The 18,285-nt window shown below is 30.5% G+C and overlaps 1 protein-coding gene across 12 annotated transcripts in view; it reads left to right on the top strand.

Moving 5' to 3' along the window:
• LOC129911985 (fasciclin-2) overlaps positions 1-18,285 on the top strand; it is a 127,231-nt gene that overhangs the window by 79,565 nt on the left and 29,381 nt on the right. The gene's annotated exons all lie outside the window — the stretch shown is intronic.

Below are 18,285 nucleotides of genomic sequence, written 5' to 3' on the forward strand. Positions count from 1 at the left end.
TTGAGAAATTTCAATTCGCTATCTTAAGCGCAAGAGGGTGCTAGTAACAGTTCAATTTTTAGTTTTTGTAGGTATTCTTGATTTTTTATAAATTTTTTTTGAAAAGCAAATATTTTATTTGAGTTTTACTTGTCTTTATAGGTACAACATATAAAATATATTTTTTTTTTTTTTCGAAAAAAAAGTGAACCATAATTAATAATAATAAATAATAAGCAAAATGTGCAAATAAAACGTCTATGTACTACCTATTGACCAAAGGAGATGGCACATTTTTGGGCCCAGTGTGTTCACTAACGAAATTGGTGTCAAATGAAAGGTGACGATAATTCAATACTGCATTCAAACTTAGCTGACGTCATAACTTTTTTCGGATTTTTCCCCATTGACTGAACTATAGCTTCTATTCTTATTATTTAATAGGCATATTTCAGCGCGTTTTTGTGTATTTGGCTTATTATAAGGTTTGTGTATGATTTATAGGACTGTTTCATATATAGAATTAAAGGTAACACATTAAGCTATGTTAAAATTGCAAAAAAAAAGTACATGTCACCACTGAATATTTTGATATTTCGATGTGCCGAAGGCCTCGCTTAAAAAAATCACCTTTTGAGAAGTAAATACCTAATATGTATTATTTTTTTTTTAACAAAGAAAAAGATTTTTAATACAGATTTATAGACAAGAGAAATACCTTTCATTTGATACCAATATTAATTTTGTACATCCGTTATTACGCATTCTACGATTAATTTTTCAAAAAAATAGCTTGATTGTGAAATCCGAAACTTCAAACTCAAATATCTCCAAAACCCCACTAACGAATTTGAAAATATTTTAACCATGTAATGTGCTTATCGTCACCTTTCATTTGACACCAATTTCGTTAGTGAACACACTGGGCCCAAGCTCCATAGAAAAATGTTCCATCTCCTTTACTTGGAAGTGGCCCCAGAAATTATTATTTCGATATTTTTTCAGAATAAGTACAACAACCACAACTTTTCAAAAAAATATACACCGCACCCCTAGGGTTGCCAACTTTTTTAAGAAGGTATAGAGTATATTTGATTTCAAAGACGAAAAAAAGAGTACATTTGAAAAAAGGAGAGTACAATTTATTTCAAGTCCTGAAAATGTATTTTTTTGCTTCTTACAGTACATAACAATTTTTTGTTGTTTTTTAAAATATGTGTATCGTGTATGACTAAACGTTCAAATTCAAAAATCATATACATTACGAGCTCATTTTTGATCAATTTCAACGAAGCCCTATTCCTCTCCTCTCGCCATTTCATATTCAAGACCGAAAATACTCTCTCAGTGAATGCTGAAGTGGCAAGAACAGATAGAATATGGCTTACAATTTTTGCAGTTATCAATATAATTCATCGAAATAAAAATATATAAGAAGGTTAACTCAATTTTAAATACCTTGATATTTTACAAGAAAAAATCTAATATTTTGAGGTCTTAAACAAAACAAAGTAAAATAGAGAACAAAATTTGAATTAAAAAAAAAAATTAAAATTTTAGTGAAAAAATTAAATTTTAAGTTTGACTAAACACAAAACAAATAGGTCGTACTAAAACAACGAACAAAATTAAAGTGTTTTGTACTCTCTAAATTACAATTGTTCAAATTTGGAAATTATAAGGTGGAATATTTTAAGCCTCGTTTTTTTTCATTCAATTCTATCTTTAGAAATATGAAAGTTATCCACCAATTTGTAAACGTTAAGATGCTTATGTTTATGTGGTGGTACACGCAGCCTTAAGTAAAAAAAAGAGTATTTTGACGTACTCTATCAGAGTTATAGATTATAGAGCACACATACGTGAAATAGAGTACAATACTCTTTTTTAGAGTACGGTTGGCAACCCTACGCACCCCCTTCTATATAAGATAGGAGGCTAAAAATGCAACAGTATGATACAAATAGGATGTGGAACCAAACTAGGGGGGCCTAACGTTTATTTAAAAAATTTATTTTTCCCATATCTACAACCATGGGCCACGTTAATTGACCATACAAGTTATCCTTTTTCTCAAACTTTAAATAGATTTGAGTTAACTAACTTTTTATCTTATTTGTAGTATAAGTAAATCTACAGTTTTCTTCTCAACATACCGACATCCTGTTTAGATGCTGTGAAAGCCTCTTAAATAATTCAATAATAGTGGCGGATGTTTGAAGTCATTCCAAGATATCTCTTCTCTTGTATTTTTAACATCACGCGGTCTTGAAGCCGACAAAAAAATGATGGTCCTCGACTTGAAATTCTTTGGTCTTTTCCAGGATTTCGCTCAGTGTGAAAACATAACGCAGAAATCGTTCGATTCGTTTTCAAGAAAATGTATTTAATATTAAACTTTAACATTTTTAAAAGAATTTCATATCAAAACAAACTTAACAATTTAAAGCTCTTTATTGCAAATAGACAAGCTCAAAGGTATAGAGAAAATTGCGGCATCCATTTGATGACATAAAATAAAATCTCCATTTCAATAGATTCCGTTATTTTAAAATCAATTTCACCTACCCACAGAAAGCCCTAAAATCAATTTATCTAACGAATGCGCAAAACCATCCCAATAGATTTCCTGTATCGCAAATAAAACCACTCGCTATGGATATTCTGCGGAGTAAAGGTTAGAGGTTTGACGTAGCAATTATGCTAATCTAATTGAATCTCAGTGATTGATGACTATAGATAAACACACACAATACATATATCTATTTAAAATTTAAAAAAAGCAAAGTAAAAGTCAATTACTCCAGCCAGGAAACACTTCCAAACATCTATTTAGATGGTTCTCCTATATTCACATTATACCTAATGCATTTTTTTTTTCTAAAAGATAAAGAATGACAAAGCATCCATATCATGACTCATAGCATGAATCTTCATTGACAAAAAAAAAAAAGAAAGAAAAACAAATAAGGACCTCTTCATATATCTATATACAGGACGCAGTCAAGACAATAAAACTTAAATAGAAATTCTAGGGCAAGTGGTTTATTTTTTAAGCAGTTACATTCTTAACTCATTCACGTCATCATCGTCGTCGTCGATGTTGTCGTCGTCGTCATTCTTTTCTAGTTGACATTTTTTTCTTTTTTTTTTTTTCATTATTATTTTTCTGAAAGAATTCTCTACACCCCCACACTGCAATACCCAACATTGAATATAGAACTTTATAAGCAATATAAACCACTAAGGGATTAAATTCCACTACATTAAAACAAAAGTCGTCCTCATCTATATGACAGAAGCATACTACATATATCATCATTAGATTGTAGAAATATGTACAGAGTGCGGATGTGGGTGTTTTTTGAAGTTATGTAATACAAGAACTGATGTACAGAGAGGGTTTGGGGTGGTGTATTACAAGTTTTGTACATAATGTAGATGAAAGACCAGGCCAACGTCTGTCTGTCGGTCTCTTGTGCCCGTTTATTAGCTTAAGGATATCATATGCAGCTATTTTGACCATTCATTGTTCTTTCAGCCATCCCGTGCATCATACGATTGATGATGCTTTACAACACACAAGTCTCTCTCTCTCTCTTTAAATAAATATATATGGTATTTGTGTCTCCTACGCTTTAAGAATAAATATTAGTTTTAAGTTTTTTTGGCCACCAGTGTTGTTCTATGATTTACAATTTTGAATTTGAAGTAAAATTATTTGGAATATGCAAAATTGTTGATTTTTCGAAAACTTAAAAAAACTTGAATTATGAGGAAATTGTAGGTCAGCTTATTACTTTTTTTGAGTTTTTGGGAGGAGTGATATAGTAAAATCTTTTGAATAAAGCACACTAACTAGAATGGCCATTGTTAAAAACACCGTTAAACAACATTTGTAACTCGTTTATACTGAAATCCAAACTGAAAGCCAAAATTTAAGTTCCTAAAATTTGTTGCTTTTTGTAATTAAAATCAAGAATCAAAGTTTTTTTAAAGCTTAAGATTGTTTATTAAGGTACATACTTAATTTTTAAATTAAAAATAAAATAACTCAACGAGCTGTTTCAGAGAAAATTTGAAAATTTTCTCAAGGTTTCCAACCACAAAATGGATAAAGTATGTCCCTTTTGTATGACTTTTTTTTGAAAAAGGCATGTTGATCTTCTTGAAACACAGCAAAAGTTTTTAATAAAATATCTCAAAAACAAACTAATGTGTTACACAAATTCTGATTTCAGGTTTGAATTTGAAGTTTCAACATCCACTAAAAGAGTGTAGTTTTGTTTCTTTGTCAAAATATTACAGATGTTATCAAAATATGATCAAAATGGAAAAAGTTGTTTTTCTCAAAAGCGGCTCCAACGATTTAGATTAAAAAAAAAATATTTTTTTAAGAGTTTCTTTTCCGACTTCTGACCGATTTCAAAGAAAATTTTTGTACAAAAACGTTTTAATATCCTTAATAAAAAATAATACTAATAAAAAAGAAGAAAAAATTTCAAAAATATCAATTTTGGATTTTTTTTTAAATGTGTATTTCAATTTTTCTTTTTGGAAAATATATTTTTTCAAAACCGGTTATGTTTTTTAATTTTTATATACAAAAAAAAATTTTTTTAATTTTTTTTCCCATTTCTTATAAAATTAATGAAATAATTGAACTAAATTCATTCTTCTATGAAAAATCTTTCAAATTTAAAACAATTCTATCCAAGTTCGTACGACCAAGTCGTGGCAATTTTTATTTTTTTTTTTTTATGAAACTGCACATCCTTACTTGTCTTTCTATAGGTTCTAAAGGTTAACCTTTCCTTTCACCTTATTTAACTGTGCTATTTCCATAAAATTAAGATAACCGAATTTCAATTTAAAAATATTCTTTTATAAGGAAAATTCAGAAAATGTTTAAGAAAAGTTTGAAACTACAAATGTGATTCTATTATATTTATAACATCACTGTTATGTAGATAAGATATATCCTCTTAACATATTTAACTAATGCGGCAACAAAAGGATGAACGACAACAAAAAGAATCCTATCCTGGGGCTGGGGGTCAGAGTGATGAGGGTGGTGATATTTTGTAGTCAAACAATAATCGTTAATATGTATACCTAGAGAGCCTTGTTTTGCGACTTGAATACTAACATTTTTTCTGGTTATAGTGAAAGATGAAAATACACAGACAAAAAAAAAATGAAAGACAAGGATGCGGAAGCGGATACGGAATAGTAGACGTATCAACGGATGAAGAAGATTCACTGTAACACATAAAATCAAAAGGATATTTTAGTATTATGGGTGGTATTGGATCAAAATGAAAACTGATGGGCTAAGGATGTGTTTGGAATTTCAAAATAAAAATCATATATATAGGGTGAATAATAAAGCTTTTGGGATTTGTGTTGGAGGTGTTGGCACCTTTTTTTTTTAGAAAACTCTTTGTCATCGTCATAGTAGTTGGCATTCTGGTAAGCTATCGCTTTTCTTTTATATATTTAATCTGCAGCAAGGCGTGTCGTCGTCATTCGTCGTCTATACAAAGTGGTAACTTAATGGAAAATTGACGGCATGGCATTTATAAAACAGACATAAGTAACAACAAAGACAGTATATTTGAAGCTTTTATTGAAAAGCACGTGTTGAGTGAGTTGCGTGTAGAATAATGAATCTAAAGCTGAAAAAAGTGTTCGTCTAGGAATCCTTATTCTTTTTTTTTTTTGTTTCTATCAAAATTTTAAAGGAGTAGATTAGCGCTCATAATACAAATTATCGTTCAAAAATACAGAAATTGGTTTTCTACTTTATAGCCTATTTGGGGGAATTTTTTTTGCTATCACCATTTTTAGCATCTATTTAGAATGTTATTAAAAACATCATTTCGTTGTTGAGAAATAATTATCGTTCATAAATAAGGACACACAAATCAGATAATTTTTAATTTTAACCTTTATTCCTGAACCTGAGTATGAAAATTCCCAGTTTTAGTTGAAAAACCTCTTTATTGATGCCGATTCCCACCCATTTGTATATTTCTATGGTGTTTTCTGAATTAATTACAAATGTTTATACTTCGAAAAACATAATTTAAATTTTAAAAGTTTTCAAGTTCTTTAAAAACATACCCATTTTTTATAAAACTTTACTCATAAATGCTATACCTAAACTAAAATTTATAACCCCCATGAAGTGCTCTTTAATATTTTCCCAAAGCTTTGTGGGTATTAAAATAAAACCTTTGAAATGCAGAAAACTAATCTAACTTCAAATTCTAAGTCTCCACAAATGAAAGTTCTGTCGTCGAATTGAATGTTTTATTATTTTTTTTTTCTATGTAACTACAACTAGAACAACAATATTCCTAGAAATCTCAGTGTTGTTGTTTTTTTATTATGCTTACATCCCAAGACTCTCCCAGAATCGTCGCGCAAAAATTCACTCAGAAAATGAAAATATTTCCTTCATGAAAAGGACAATTGATTCTATACCTAAACCATCTAGCATCAGCCTTATTAAGTACAGCTTCGGTTTTGCCTACTTCATCTGCACAGTTATGCTTTTGTTGGGAATGAAAAAAAAGTAGAGAAAAAAAAAAAGAAAACAAGAGAAAATGCATTTCCACTCAAGTTTCACAAACCTTGTGACGACTAGGAGAGAGTTGGGGAATGTTGAAAATAGAAATCCATAATCGCATATAGCTGTGTGTCCTTTCAAAGGGAAACTTTTCTTAAGGGATAACACAATGCTGCATCGCGATTCGAAGTTTGCATAAATGTGTCAATTGAAAACTGAATGGGAAAAAACTGGGGAACTGGAAATAAGCATCTACCCAGAATTAATTCTTCATTCAAATACCTATGGAGCTTTGAAAATGCTCGATCAGGCGAATGAAGTGAACTGCAAAAAGAATAGTGTTACCAACTTCTATGAAACAAAATAATGCAGTATTATCGTAAATCTATCACACAAATAAAACTGAATTAATTTATTTATATGGTAACACTGTTGACCGAAAAGACTACACTGTCTTCGCCAACGACATGGAAGGTGCATTCATTGTTTTCCACTTCGCGAAGTTCTTTTAAAGATACCTCAAGGAGAGAACTTTTCCGGGAAGATATTCAATGGAATGTGAAGTCAGAGTGTGGGTACCAGTTTCCATTTCAATGTTCCTGAACTATTTTCTTTATGCCATTCCATCCGCCTTCACCACCCAAAGTGTCGATAATTGAAAATCAATTTGAGCGGAACAAATTAACTGTGGCTGGATTTTTTTTAACCTGGCTGTGAAACCGAGTTGATATAGCTCTTTATCAACTATGAGCAAACTTACTTTGTCTCAAACTAGCTATATAAGTTGATAATATTGGAATGAAGAAAATGCATGTTTGAAATTTAATTGTGTGATAATTTACTTAACAAAATTATGAAATGTTTCTTTCATTCACATAGTTTTCTGGTTTCGTACACTTAAAACAATTCAAACATATTATCCTGAAATTATTCATTCGTATTGACATGCATACGTACTTGAATCACAAGTGTAGTTCAGAACAGAATTTATTTTCAGTTCTCTAAGTGCAAGTATGTAGGAAGAAAAATGTAGATAACTATTGAAATAGACAGAATTCTTTGACCATTCAATTTTAAACAGAAATGTCATCGAGTGAGGGTACTCTTCCCATATCAATGCATTTTACTAAAAAGTTAGAAGAGGAAGACAATAGTAAAATCCTGTCCGTTGGTTCATAATCCGATATTAAATCCCCTTACCTAAATTATGGACACAGTGAAAAGGTATAGGTAACGATGATATGATTAAATTTTAATTAGATTCAGGAGAGTAGAAACGAAAAGGAGTAGGTATACGAAAAAATCGAACATGTTTGAGTTATCACGAAATGTTGGTAAATTTGTAATGACATTGTGACTTTGAATATCTCTTTTTGCTAATAATATACCTAAAATATGTATTTAAAAAAAACTGCTTGTGCGCGTTGTATTTTGAAATTTGAATTCTGATTTTTTACGGAGAGCGTATGATGCCTACCCATTTTTACTTGATTTGTCGTCAAAAGAAAGGTTAATGAGTCTGACAGTTATCTATACTGAGGGAAAAAAACGCAACGTAAAATGTAAAATGTTCAACGTTGATTTAACGTTGAAAAAATTAACATGAAACTTCTTCAAAATAAAATTGAAACAACGTAAGAAATTTTTTTATTTTTGTCTTCAGCTTTTGTTGCATTTTATCACTCTAATTTTCAACAGTGAGATAGCACGTTGGTAAAGCGTTCGCCTAGTAACCCAAATTGTAGGTTCGATCCCCAACGGCTGCCCATTTTTTCTTTTTTTTTTAGTAAATTGATGTTTTTTTTTAAGTTGAAACAACTTTGATTTTAAGATGTTTTATAACGGTATTCCACTTTAAACTAACGATGTTCTACTTTGATTTTAAAATTTTCGTCTACAACGCAAAATCATTCCGAAAAAAAAGGAGATAAATCCAATATAGTCAATTACAGACCCATATCTAAGCTGTCTTGTATTCCAAAGCTTTTTGAGCAAGTTGTTTGCGATAGCTTGGCGTTCCACTGTAAAAGAATTATATGCATTCAACAGCATGGCTTTATGCAAAAACGATCGACGGTTACAAACTTGCCTACTTTTTTACATAAGTGCTCAAATACATTAGAAAATGGACAGGAACTTGACTGTATCTATACGGACTATTCTAAGGCTTTTGACCAACTCTCCCATGACATTATCAAATTTAAATTAAAAACTCTAGGTTTCCCTTTAGTTTTCGTTAATTGGATTTCTTCTTATCTTGAAAATAGATCTTATCAAGTGAAGTTCAGAGACGCTCTCTCCAAATCGTTCATCGCAAAATCAGGTGTTCCGCAAGGAAGTCATTTATGACCTCTTCTTTTTATTCTAGCTATAAATGATGCCCCATTATGTATTCGCCATAGCGAAATTCTCATTTTTGCAGATGACATGAAAATTTATAAAAGTATCAAATCGGTTAATGATCGGAAGCTTCTGCAAGAGGACATTAATCATTTTTCTATATGGTGTAGTAAGAATAGCTTAGTTTTGAATCCAATAAAATGTCAGACAATGACTTTTTCCAAAAAACGTGCTCCTAGTTTATATGAATATAAAATATCCCAACATAAATTACAGCGTGTTCAGAGCTTTAAAGACCTAGGGGTTAATTTTAGTTATAATCTTGATTTTTCCGACCATATCAACGTCATCGTGAATAAGGCCTTCTCTATGCTTGGTTTTGTGAAGCGTTGGTCTAAAGAATTTCAAGATCCTTATGTGACTCTTTCCCTCTACAATTGTTTAGTACGCCCCCACCTTGAGTAGGTACGCATCACAAGTTTGGACTCCTTTTTACGAGACCCATAATGTAAGACTGGAATCAGTACAACGTAATTTCATTCGTTTCGCCTTAAAAGGACTGCCAGGTCTGATCCTTATAATCTTCCTCCTTATGAACATCGGATTAATCTCCTTCAGATTCAAGCTTTGGCTCAAAGAAGGGTTAACAATGACATAATCTTCATTCACCAGTTAATCACAGGCGTAATTGATGCACCAAATTTACTTAAATCTGTTGGTTTTAACTATCGAGGGGGTGCTTATAGCCTCCGATGCTTGGATTTAATGAATATTCCACCACACCGAACAAATTATGGCTTGCATGAACCTTTAACACGCATGTGTAAACTTCTAAATTTAAATTCAAACCTTTTTGATTTAAACTTTAATAAAAATAGATTAAAAACTGTCTTAAAAACCAGTGTACCACGCTCATAAATGTTTGTGTTTATTTTTATGTCTTTTTTGTTGCTCAAGTAATTATTTTGTTTGTATTTCTTTAATGTTTGTTTTATCTAATATTGAATTCAATGTTTTTATCTTAGTGTATGTTTTTTTGTAGTTATTATTTGCTTACTAACTACTAACACTGCACTAAGTGATGAGCCGGATAACACAGTTTTGTGTTGGCAAATGGTCGCAAGACGGTGCTTGCTATAAGCGCTCTTCGGCTATGAACTGATAGTGAAAAAAAAAATAGTTGAATCAGCGTGGTTTTCGCTGATTTTAAGTTGTTTTTTCCCTCAGTGTATATGTCTTTATGAATGTTTTTTCATCTGTGGAATCATAGCTTCTAAGCTTATAGTATTATTTAAAAATTGTAATCGTTGGATGCGTCTTGTTTACCTCTTGGTGACCTCAAAATGCAAGTCATGAACTATTTTTTTTTTTTTTTAATTTACAAAACTGGTACTACCTCCTCCAAAATATCGCTCTTAAAAGTATGCAGCAAGAAAATATCCTCAACTAAAATTGTTATTATGATGTTCATTCCATAACCGTGTCTACTTTAGACGGGATTTAAAACTTTTTGAACTTATTTTTTTTTTAATTTGAATTTTTTTTATATGTTATGATACCTGATCATCGTAAAACCAAGAAGTTAAACAATCAGACAACGGACTTTTGACTGAGAAAGTCTAAGAAAATGGAGCAGAATATCCCCACACATTATTACATATCTCGAAGGCAAAAAGTAATATGTTAGAATTGTGTTAAAACCAACAAGTCTTTAGATTTTGTTTTCAATTTTTAACGATTTAATTTGGTTGTTTTAAATGTTAATTTGGCAAATAAAAAAAAAGTGATTTAAAGAAAAATTGCCGAGTAGACATTCAAAATTTAATCGATAAAAACTTAAAGGAGCCAATCGTCTTTGGCTCAGCAGTTCAGACTCGTGAATTTAAGTAAAATCACTAGAAATAGATCAGCGGTTTTAAATCTCACGATAAAAATATGATTGTGGCACTTCAGGAAAGCAAAAGTACATAACGGTCTCTATTGACTGCAACCTTCCGGCCGGCATAGTTCTAAACGAAGTAAGGGCCGACATATCAAATATTCATAAAGTTCAAAATATGTTAGTCTCCAAATAACTTATCTATACATGCTGCAGTTTTTGCTTTTTCACGTAGTCAATTAACCAAAAATTAAACTCAAAAGCAATCTCGTTGTGAGCCCGTTCAACGAATGAACATCGTGCTCGGTTCAGTTGTCGTCAGCCGATTTATGATGAAATGGCAAACCAAACTAAAAGTTCTATTCCTCTAAAAAAATCCGTTTAGGTACATCCTCCTTCATCCTTGCATTTATTTTTAATGGAAATCGGAAGTTTTTAGCAAGGTAAATTTGTCCCAAATTTTCTTACATGCTTATGTCAGAAACGAACCGTTTTTGTTAATTTTAAAACGAAATCATAAAAAACCCTTTCGAGATAGTTGGAGAAAGTAGATGTGGAAGCAAATCCATTTAGTATAAAGCTCCCTATCATTCCTATCTCATTTTCGATTTTGTATGACCAAATTTAAACAAGTACTACATCCACTTAAACAATATTAATTTGTCATTGGTTTTGTGCACATCATTCAAATGCATTCGTAAGCTACAAGTTCCAAAATCTTATTTACCTAATGCAAAAGAAATTACACCAAACAAATTGCTGTTTTTGTCAAACCAGTCTTATCTACTTATACTGATTTAAACTTCTTTGTACAAAAATGTATTAGGTATATTTTATTTTAAATTTATAAATAAAAAGTGGATATAATGGATTTTATTTGTGAACAATTCCTATCATACAACAAAAACAATCTGGATATATTAAATAAAACAATTGTGAATTATTATCTGCACCAAATGAACAGATATGAAACTTCACTTTCTATGGCAGATGATTTTCAAAACACCAGATCATATAGATAAATACCAGACATCGTATCTTTCAGTGGGAATTTCAATATCTTCTTTCATAAAATATACAATCAATTTTAATCTGTACTATATAAGTGACAAGCAAATCTAAACTTATCCAACATGCAACACAACACGTTTCAAATGCCCAAAATTCATTCCAAACAAATCTCATATGGAATGAAATACCATTCACGCATATTTCATTTATGGTAAAATAATTTTAAAACCAAAATACCAAACCCATTCTTAGTATAAACATGTGTCACTTCAATATTCAACTCAAGAGTTTTTTTTTCATTCAATTTTTTTTATATTCAAAAATTAACACTTCATGCATTTTAATTGAACTGAATAATAATTATTCTTCATTATAGAATATGAAATCCATAGTGATGAGGCTATGTCGACTCCCGCATATGTGTGGGAGCAGCAGATCACGCACCCCATCCAAATCTATCAACATGCCAGTGATTAGATTCTGCTGAAGCTGCAGAGGACAGTATAAAAGTCCTCCTCTTTCTGTATCGTGGAATTGAGTTCGACAAAGTTGAATATCATATGTTGCCGATGATTGATTGAAATTGTTTCCACTTTACCAAGCAATGGAATTGATGTGTAAATGGATTTCTTTTTTTGTGTTTGTTCTAAGATTAAATGTGCTGACGTTTAACGAGTTTTAAGCACCACACTCGTACATGTCAATAGTGTTTTAATTGCAGACGTATGTAGTGTGTGGATTTCAAATTTTCTAATTTGAATTTAATGTTTAGGTGTGTTCATATAAATTCAATACTGTAGAGGCAGTGAATGAAAAAAAAAATTAAAATTTTAAAATAAAATTGGAATTATTCACGATTTTATCGATCCATTTTTTTAGATTGTTCCATTTGATGGTACAAATTAAGGCCTTTTATATTCTTTTGCTTTAAAAAAAAGAGCAACTATAGTTTGCAAGGCGTTTACTGTTATTTTGACTTTCCAATTGCTGCATTTGCATTTTCGAATGTATAGCATGTGTCAAAAATGAATTATACTTCAAAATCTTCAGACATGACACTAACGAGCATAATTAATTACACATTTCCAGTTCGTTGCCTTCAAAGACACAATACCCTCTCACTCATTTTATAACGAACTTATGATTTTCAAATTTCAGCCAATTAAATGCGATATAAAGATTTTAACAACAACAACAGCTAAAAAAATAGATCTGCATAGCATTTGGTAGCGAATTTCCTAGATTTTTCCAATTGCTCTCTCCTCCGGTTTCTTTTTGCATCTCATAGCATCATAACATCGTTTTAGCATTTATTTTTTATCCATTTCCATTTTGTGTATGGTTTACAGCGCAGCGTCTTCAATCAATTCAGCATAATAATTTCTATCATAAGCCAACAAGCAGCAAAGTTGACCTGAACTTTTGAGAATCCTTAAGAGATGGTATAGCATAAAAAAAATATATAGAAGGATTTCCTGCACTTTCTTGCTCAGCCATTTTGCCCATGGCTTAATGTTGAAAGAATTTTTCAATTTCAAAAGAAAAATAAATTTAAAACCAACCATTTTACATCCGTAGTATTCTTCAGTGATTTTTTTTATTTTGTTCTGTTATCATCGTCATACTTTCTTCCACAGTTTTTCATTCTAATTTGATGGTTGTGGGAGTCAATTTTCATTGTATCTGTGTGTGTGTAAGGGAAATTATATATTATTTTCAATTTGCTTCCTTGTCATTTTTTTCTCAATATTTTTCGTTTTTTTTTTTTTAATTTATTGCTTTGTTTCCACACGAAAAGTTTATTCCTTTCTCAGATTTCGATTTCAATTGAAATGCAATACACAAACTCGTATAGCATTTTTCAAATGCGTCTGGCATGTCATATATAGTCTTACATACACATTACACACATACATGCCCAGATAACAAAAAAGATTTCAATATCCACCTTCTTCATTTCATCACTACCGGGCACCAAAAGTGGAAAATTCGCAATTTTCCTATTTACAGATACAACTTACATGAACGATAGATACATTCTGTTGAAGCCATTTTTTCCATCTCCATATTCAAAGAGCATACTTCAGTTTACATGCAAATTTTCCAAAGTGGAATTCTTTTGCTCATTTTTTTTTTTTTTTTTGTTCAAAACATTCGAAAAGGAGGGAAGGCTGCGGGAGTAGTCAGTGCAGCAGGTTTGTGGAAAAGAAAATTGATTGAAAGAACGGATATCGCGATTCGACGGATACCTTAACATGGTGTGAGAACAAGAGTGGTAACATTGTAAAAAAAAAATGTCTGTACAATAAAAAAAAAATGTTCTTACATATAAGATACACTATCAGTTAACATTGCGGCTTTCGTGCAAAGACAGAATAAGCATTTATTTAGGGCCAAATTTAATCCTTTGATTTGAAGAAACATTCCATTTTTTAATGTTAACAAAAAACATAGAGAACTTGCTACCATTGCAAAGATACAATATTTTTTAATAATTTATTTCTTCCTTTGCAAAAGTTTAATTGACAAAAAAAAATGTTTGTGCTCGCAAGGCCTCTGTTAACCATATTCCGCTACTGTTATTATATAAGTTTTTATTCCTGTTTTAGAGGTTTCTCTGGTATAACCGCTCTATAGGAAGTCATCTATCTATTAGTTGTTGGTATATTCTATTTGTATCTTTATTTTTGCTCATTTTTTGTCTGCAATAACATGGAATGAGCATGTTTAAAGTGACAGTCGACAATGACTTGATACATTCTTGTGGATAAATTGAAAAATAAAAATATCAGCAAAGAACGCAAATTGCTGTATTCGACGAAAGAATTCATTTGGCATTTCTTCAAGGTGTTTGAGTCATGCTCTTAGTTCTCTTGTATACCTATCTGTTTATCTATATAGAAATAGAGGATAGGTAAAGGATGTTCCCATAAGAAGAGATCTTTAATTACGTCCTTAGTCCTCCAGTGGTTGGTCGTTAGCTTCTTCTTAAGGTATAAACGATTTAACTTAATTGCTGCAATCTTTGCGCGATTTCTGTGGGAAAATAAAAGACTGTGGGAAACCAGGATGTTTTTGAGCGTTGCTCGTGTGAAAAGGATTTTTAACGTTAGGAGGTATTTGCGACGTAGATTATATCGTTCTTAAGATAGAATAAAAAAAAGGAAAATAAAACAGTTTCGGAGATAAAATATTATATTCATTAGGTGTTTTCATCTGTTTAAATTGTTAAAAAGTATACATTCTTGTAGACATTCAAAACAATGTTTAGCATTAATTGAAACAATCTAATTTAGAAACCTTTCACACATGGTGCTACCTATGTATAAAGTGTTGTTTGACAATATATGGTTCGTGATAGAAGATGGGTTCTTATGACAGAAAAAAACAATATTTTTCCGCTAAGGGATTCGTTATTGTTTTATTTTTAATTAAATTAGCTTTGATAAATTTAAAGAGAATTCTTCACTCGTACATTAATTTAAGTTTTCTTCTATGCGTTGTATTTCTAGAGTTATTAAATTTGGTTAAAGAAACGGATTTATTTTATTAAAAAGCTGAAAAATTATTTCGCGGAAGCTTCAATAACTAAAGCAACTTGAACCAGTAACACAACTTAAACCAGTGAACAGCAACATGAACCAAACCGTCTTAATAGCCTTTATTTAAAATGTCTAAAATAGGTACCCAGTTTTGAGTTTTTTTTATTTTGAAAAAATCAATTTTTTTGAAATTTTGATTTTATGTGTAAAATAATAGGTATCTTTTGTTTGAAAATTTGTACTAAAAAAAAAAACTATTTAATAAAACCCATCCTACAATCCTCTTTGTTCAACAAGAATTTAAATAGCATACTTAATTTGATTAGAACCATTTAAAAAGGAGTTTCGTTATTTTGAAACCAATTTACTTTACCTTTTTTTTCATTTCTTATAAAATTAATGATTAAATTAAATTGCAACCATATGTGCATTTTATATTTTCTTAAATAAAACTACTGATCTGTTTGGAAATGTTTGAGATTATTTATGTTTTTAAATAAATTAATAGAAATCAAACATTTAAAGAGATTATTTTTTATTTTTCCACGAACAATGGCAAAAAAAGTTAATTTTCTGCCCATTTCTTTCAAAAAGTAAAAATTTATTGCGAAAGAATACTATATTGTTTTTTTTTTTTTTAAGTAACGTACATCATTAAGTAGGTACAACATTTTCATCTCTTTGAGAGCATTCAGATACTATGTCGGAAGCACTTTTTATTCTTTGAGGCTATCCATTTTTCAGTGTAAAAATTAAATCCGGTTAGATTTTATTTTTACTCTGAAAAACCGACGTTAAATTTCTCTCTCACTTTAACTGCTCTTATATTAAGTCTAATCCCATGACTCCGTTCTTCATTTTTCACGTCTAAATCATCGCATTTAAACTTATGAAACGACACAAGACAATTTCTCTCAGTAAAAAAAGGCTTGTGCTTCTAGAAAAAATGTATCACCAAAAATTCTGTATTCTTTGATTGCATTCATTTTGTACATTCTTTTGCTGCATTCAATGATCGCAATCCTTTGGGAATGCATGCTTTCATTTCCGATTATTCGCACTCTTTTCATTAATTTATAAATATGTAGGTATTGCATTCTTTTCTATTTTTCATATTTTTGTATCTAATTAATTGAGCATTTACCTTATTGAAAAAAAAAACACAAGACAAAATTTCGGTTTAACTGCAAAAAATTTTAAAAACGATTTTTGTTCAGACCAACATTTTTTTTTTAGAAAAACAATTTTTTTGTATACCACCCTATAAGCTGCAGAACTTAAATCAACTGAGCCAAATAATACCTTCATTATTATACGAAAGCTATAAAAAAATGTCTAGATTGTTCTTTAATAAATTAATTTATTCTACTTCAAACAAAAATGGGTGGGTTAATTGAAAAACATGAATTTTAACCATCACTCCACAAAACTATACCTATATCTACTAGAAAGTATGTCACTTAAGTAACCATTCACAAAAAAAAAACTAAAGTAAATCACTTAATATTCCTCTCCTTAATGCAAAAAGCTAACCAGATTGCAACCAAGAAGGACAACTTCCAGCGGAAGTTTACAAACCATGTTTGGCTTTGACCATCATCATCATCATCATCATTGCCATAATCATCTGGTCTCACACAAATCACAACCCGACAACTAGAAAACGACGAACAACAACACAGCAAGGACCTATGGTTGCTTGGCATCACCATCACCATACCATTCCATTCACCATCATAGCACAGACGAGGGACGATTCAAACAAAACCAGTGATACCGCACTTAAGTGCGTTTCCTTGTCCGGTTGTTACAAAAGAGTTCCTGTCCACCAACCGAAGCGATGGTGTACCAAGAAAATAGAAAAAAAAAATAAATATATATATAGATATAGAATTTCTAAAGGACCACACCATTACCATTTATCATAATCATAACGCCAATGGCGCTCATGGGGGTGGTAATTTTAAAAACTAAGGACACTCAAGACCAAACCAGAAAGACGAGCAATCCACACAACCACCACGACAGGATATAAAAAAAAAAGAAAAAAAAAATATTTATAAAAAGAGAAAAAGTTGTAAGTGAAGTTATAATGATACCGATGCATCTTTGTATCTTTACGGAAGGAAAAACTGAAATCAATTCCCGATGTCGCTTTTAAATGTTTTTTTTTTTTTTTCTTCTTTGCTTCTGTTTATTTTTCCGTAAATAATATCCTTTTATTTAAGTTTTCTGCGAACTTATAGTTTTCTTGGTTTAACTTCCCTTTGATAATGAAAAAATAAAAACACAAAAATCCAAGGACCAAGTCACAAAAATTTACTAATGGCTTACATTATCCGTGCAGATATTTTTCATAAAAAATATCTCAAGCAATGAAAATATTTTTGAAACTTTATTAAATAAAAAAGTGGAAGGACTTGTTACAATAAATAATTTTATGATGTATCTGGTTTTGAAGATGAAAGCATGAAGCAAATTCTAGAAAAGGGATTATTTGTTGGAACTTTTAAGATATAAAAATTCTTAAATTCTTGAGTCATTTTTATTTCGAATATACGTAAGTAAGTATATAACTTCTTTCTTATATGGTATCAAATGCAATCTGATCCAAAACTGTTTTTTTGTTAAGAAATAAAATAAGTAGCTACAAAAAAACATCAACTGTGTTCTTAAACAAAATTCCCTTAATTTAATTTGCAACAAATTTCAATAGTTTTAATCCTTGCAAACAAAGTAGAAAAAGAATTTTTCCTTCTCCTTTTATTTTTTTCCTGACAATTCTTTTGTGTTTGCCTTTTTTCTTTTTCGAAAAATTAATAGTTTTACAAGGATAACACATTTAAAAGCTTTATGTGCAAAAAAATGTATTCGTTTTCCTTGCAAACGCGCCAGGATGCAAATTTTTAGGTGAGAGTTATGGGAAAATGAAAACAATGATTTTCAACTTGTGTGGGTAA

This window comes from Episyrphus balteatus, chromosome 2, assembly GCF_945859705.1.
Source record: "Episyrphus balteatus chromosome 2, idEpiBalt1.1, whole genome shotgun sequence".
NCBI lineage: Eukaryota > Metazoa > Arthropoda > Insecta > Diptera > Syrphidae > Episyrphus > Episyrphus balteatus.